Source organism: Adiantum capillus-veneris, chromosome 18 (assembly GCF_014529385.1).
Source record: "Adiantum capillus-veneris isolate H3 chromosome 18, ASM1452938v2, whole genome shotgun sequence".
Taxonomy (NCBI): domain Eukaryota; kingdom Viridiplantae; phylum Streptophyta; class Polypodiopsida; order Polypodiales; family Pteridaceae; genus Adiantum; species Adiantum capillus-veneris.
In genome coordinates, this window is record NC_140948.1 from 145,699,352 (window position 1) to 145,705,351 (window position 6,000).

The window sequence follows — 6,000 nt, forward strand, 5'->3', positions numbered from 1 at the left end:
TTGGTAGGTTTGGTTAATGAAGTACGGAGGCGTTTAGCAGTGATTTTGTACTTGGATTCATGGTCTTTGTGGATGGATTTGCATATGGTTATGGCGCATGGTTGATGCCCAATTTATATGCATTTTGGCGAGCACTTTCAAGTGCCGGTGAGCTCTCTTGAGAGCATTGTTTTCGCATTGATCAGGTTTCCAAATTACAACTCTTTTGGCGCTTGTTCATGCGCAATCACTTCGTGGTGTACGTTGAGTGAGGATTGACATTGTATGTGAGAGTGTGGAGCCATTTTGCTGTTTCTACTCATTGGCATTGAGTAGTGTTATGGTTTATGGTTTATAGTTCTCTTTTGGAGACTATAGTGGTCGAGGTTTACTTCCACTTTTCCATACTTTTTGTTGACAGATTTTGTCAATTTATTGTGGTAGACAGATTCTCCCACTTTAGCATCTTGGATGCGGTTTTATGGTTGAGATTTGCATTGAGATTTTACTCCAGTTACAGAGGAGACTCTGCTGAGTTTTGCCAGGTTTTATGCGTTTTGTGACAGGTGCTGGAGAGTTGTTTGAGCCAAGTTTTGGCTTGCGCCTATGTGGATGGTCATTTCACTTGCACTCTCATTGAATATGATCACTACTATGCATGATTGGATCTTGTTTTTGGCAGAGGGTTATGCGCTTTATGTGATGTTTGCCATAGATTTGGTGGCAGGTGTTTGATCATCTAGTTTCGCTCATGCTAGAGGCTGATATGTTGATGCCAGTACATGAGGATACAATCCCTATGGATGATGAGCGAGTGATGACTACCCTGGAGTCAGGATTGATGCGTCCATATGCGACTAGTTCTGGTGGTGATGCAGTGAGAGTTGAGATGCCTACTACAGATAAATTAGCAGAGGTCACTCCTCATGGCATTGATGCAATTGGCATGGATATATTGGTAGAGATTATGTGATGTTCATCAGCCTTTGGGACTCTCGTGTACGACCTCTTAGTATCAAGACCCGTGTCAGGACAAGGGTCCTGTACCCTAAGAACTAGGATAGTCATGGACTACGGCCAAGGGTCGGGCTAGGCAGTGTGGACAGGGGATCCGTCTAGGGCAAGGGGCTAGGAGCCCACCTATATAAAGGAGAACTAGGTGTGGAGGTTAACTGTACACTACCTGCATTGGAGTGAAAAGGATAGGCTGATTACAAAGAGTAATCTTGTGCTAAAGGATCTGCTAAGAGCATACGTTAGCACAACACATTTCTGAATATATGATTTTCTCCCTATTCTAGAATTTGCTTAAGTATGGTTTTCGACTTTGAACACCTATTGTGGTGGGGTTGGAGATTGTTCAATACTTTCATACGTCAAGGACTTACCAGGTGTGCTGACAAGGTATGTTGGCAAGTAACCTTCATTAGGGATGAACATATAGTTCTTTGTGTTCCAAACTATTCAAAATTCTAAAACGAGGACACTCCCTATCTACGAACTTTTCAAGATACTTAGGCGAGTAGGAAATCTGGCTCACAACTGCATGGAAAGTTACGCCAAGGTTTCCTTACATTATTCCAGTACCTTCAGAAGATCTGAAAATTGGTTATGCCTTTGGACAACTCTTAGTTGTGGTTACTCCTTTACAGTACTCAAGTGAGTTATAAATGGAGTTACCATTTAGACCCAAGTGACTCTTAGTTGTGGTTACTCCTTTACAACACTCAAGTGAGTTATAAATGGAGTTACCATTTAGACCCAAGTGGTTGCAAACGGACAACGATGCTGAAAATCAAGATGTTGCTCTTGGTTTCATTGAACCTCCTCACTACACCAATTATCGGTGATACAGACAACTGGGACGTCAAAAAAGAAAACCTCAGTATTCTTAAGAAGCTATTACTACTTGTGTTTTCGAAGACGAAAACTCTTCCTTAAGGGGGGAATAATGTCAGGACAAGGGTCCTACGGGGCAAGGCCCAACCTAGGGGGTCAGGGACCTAGGCCAAGGGCTTGGACTGGACCAGTGGTAACTGGGGATCCGCTTAGGGCAAGTGCTAGGAGCTAGGCCTATATAAGGGGCGGTAGGGAGGAGGATCCTATGTTCAGTTACCCTAGGTCTTATATTGGTATCCAACCGATTTATCGTTTGCATGAGATGCAAATCCAATTATCGACTACTATGAATTGATCTGCGTTTGCAAATGCATCCTCGGTTGCAAATCAATTGCTGATTTTGCGGTGGCTTGGGATTTACAATCCGACTTCAAATTCGGCGTTCAGTTCAGTTGAAGACATAATTACGCAGTTAATTATAGCAATCTGCTATGAGTTCGATTAAGTGCTGAGACGATTCACTGCTATGACGCAGAGTTCGCTATACTTTGCAAGTGCTACCAACATCAGGTATTTTTTGTGAGTACTTCTTACACTGCACTGGGTAGCCATGGATTCGGATATCAACATGACATTCGATTTTGAGCAAAGTACTCCCGACCCTGCCAATGACAGCTCGCGGCTGGATACTCTCAAGGAGAGTACCCACGACGCTACGGCAGGAGAAGATACTTATGAATTGCTCGACATTCAGGAATTTCGTGCACTTTAGACACGCATGACAGTCATGGATGAAAATTTTAAGGCTTTAAATGAAAATGTTACTAAACTTTCCACTTTAGTCATTCAATTGATGCAACAACAGACTAAGAGTCCGGCTGACACCCACATGCATGAGCACGTTGCAACAGAAGGGCAAGGCCCAATTAATGAAACACTGCATACTCTCACTGCCAAAGAGGTAGATGATTTGTTGAAGAATTTCAAACCACCAGTTTTCAAAGGCGAAGACCAGGATCGCAATAAGGATGCAGTGAACATCTTTCTCAGTAAATGGGATGGAATTCACGCCTTGCGGCGAACTCCGGATGCAGTAAGAGCTCTGCAAACGAGCTTAACTCTGGAAGGCAAGGCCTACAAATGGTGGATGTCTCTCAAGGACAAGAACATCATACCACAGAGTTGGAAAGCCTTTGAATCAATGTTTAGCAAGGAATTTTTGCCTACAAACGAGGCCGATCATAATTGGACCGCTTGGTACACGTGTTCCATGCGCCAATTTCCATCACTCCTTGAATATATCTCTCACTATAGGGACGTCATCCTCAAGTTGGAAGGATTGGATACCTTTCAACAAGTACGAGGGTTCATACGAGGTCTGACTCCATAACTTAAGAAGTATGTCAAATCCCAGGACCCTAAAACACTTGAGGAAGCCATAGTGAAAGCACATATTCATGATGACCCTGATGATAAGAAAACACATAACAGTAACATGCTTGCTAGGACACATAGTAACACACGCACTCAGTACGGGCACAATAAAAGAAAATTTATAGTTGCTAATTCAGATGCATCTAAAAAACCCAAGGGGTCCAGGGGTCCTCTCTCCCCTGAGGATTTTGATAAGGCCAAGAAAGAGAAGCTATGTTTTCAATGCTTAGGAAGAGGCCATGGCAAATAGGATTGTCCCAAGGGGAAATCTGTTGCCTAGGGGAAGGAGAAAGCAGTGCACACGGTGCAACTACTGCCTCTCGAGTCTTCCTCAAAGTTCTCTACAGTGGAAGTAACGCACACTGAGGTGGTGCATGAATGTTGTCTCACAGCTTCCATGTGGCAACAAACCTTTGGACCACATGAGTTAGTACATATGCACGAATATCTGCAAGGGCACAAGGTCCGCATCTTGGTAGATGAAGGTGCTACGCACAATTTCATCAATTATGGATTGGTGAAAAAGCTCAAACTGCCTCAAACTCCGAGTACCCACCGCTACAAGGTAGCAATGATGAATGGACATGATAGTGAAGTATGGGATACTCAATGCCGAGCTGTTCCATTGGAAGTACAAGGGTACTCTACTTGTCTGGATTTTCAAGTTATGAACATGGAAAGGGCTGATGTGGTTCTTGGTAGGGAGTGGTTGCATAGCCTAGGCCATCACTGAAGCGTAGCTATGAGCACAACACTTTGATGTTCGATTCCCATGGCACACATGTGTTGTTGTTAGGAAAAAAGGATATACCATCATCACCACTGATTTGTACTGTCGAGCTTGTGCAGCTCGTTTTTGATAATGAAATAGAACAGGTTTTCTTGTGGTACTCACGGTCTCGTTTTCTTTCTAACATTGAGTCTGTTGAACATTCCTCAATGCCGCATCCTCTATTCCACCAATTTCTAATTCTACACAAGTAAACGTTGCTAATCAGTTACAAAAATTGTTAAAGGAATTTCAAGATGTTTTTCCTGATGATTTGCCATCAGGTTTACCACCGACACGCTCAGTGCAACATGGCATTGATGTGGCTACAGGCTGTAAATCTGTTAATAAACCACCTTACCTATGAGTTACTCAGAGGCTGCTGAGGTGGAACGTCAGCTTGATGACTACCTTAGCAGAGGGTTTATACAACCCAGTTCTTCACCATGGGCTTCGCCTATACTTTTGGTGAAGAAAAAGGACGACAGTATGCGCATGTGCGTAGACTACCGAGGCTTAAATGCAGTTATAGTTAAGAACAAATACCCATTGCCAAGGGTCAATGAGTTATTTGATAAGCTAACTCATAAACGAATTTTTTCAAAAATTGACTTGAGGTCAGGATATCACCAAGTCTGTATTCGGCTTACTGATATACCTAAGACTGCATTCCGAACACGGTTTGGACATTACGAGTTTTTGGTGATGCCCTTTGGGTTAACCAATGCGCCCGCGACATTCATGACACTTATGGATAGTGTCTTGAAACCATATTTGGGCAAATTTGTCATTGTGTTCCTCGATGACATTCTAGTTTATAGTGCTTCTGAAGAAGAGCACTTACAACATCTCAGGCAGGTGTTTAAGTTGTTACGTGCAAACAAGCTATATGCCAAGGAATCTAAATGTGATTTTCTCAAGGAAGAAATTCATTATTTAGGGCATGTCATTTCAGCTAATGGCCTATACATGGATCAATCCAAAGTGGATACCATCCGGAAATGGCCACCTCCTAAAAATCTGGAAGAATTACAATCTTTTTAGGCTTCGCAGGTTTTTACCGAAGGTTCGTTAAAAACTATGCTCACCTTGCTGTACCTATGACGGACCAACTAAAAGGCAAAGGTAAGGCTTTTCAGTGGGGTTCTGCTCAACAGCAGAGTTTTGAAACACTCAAAGATGCATTAGCTACAACTCCTATACTAGCTATTGTATATCCTTTGAAACCATTCGTTTTGGAAACGGATTCCAGTGACCGTGCTATTGGAGCAGTCGTGTTACAAGACGGACGACCAATTGCATTTGAAAGTAAGAAGCTGGATGCAGCTCAGCAGAATTATTGTGCTTACGAACGTGAACTCTATGCAATAGTGTCTGCCTTAAAGACATGGCGTCACTATTAGTATGGTGCTCAGTTCGAGATTGTGTTTGACCATGAAAGCATCAAATGGTTTACCCAACAAACAGATTTAAAGGGTCGAAAAGCCAGGTGGGCCAAGATCCTTCAGGAATATGACGCCAAGTTAAGGTATCGCAAAGGCCGATACAATATAGTGGCAGACGCTCTCAGTCGAATGCCAGAGATCAATTCGCTCTTGTTCACGGAACTTCGTAGTGAATTTTTAGCATCTCTCAAGGGCAAATATGAGCAAGATGAAACATATTCCAAAGTGTGGAGCCATGTTCAAAAGAGGGATCCTTCTCACTCCAATGTAGGTAGTGTACAATTAACCTCCACACCTAGATCTCCTTTATCAAGTGATGAACTACAGCGATGGAAGCAATTTACCATCGACAATGGGTACCTACTCCACAAGGGGAGAGTTTGTGTACCGACGGACACAGACATTCGGTGCCAAATTCTTTATGAATGTCATGATAGTCCAAGTGTAGGGCACCCGGGGATTAGAAAAACTTATTCTCTCGTACGACGACAGTTTTACTGGCCAGGTCTACATGGCTTTGTTCAAGCTTATGTC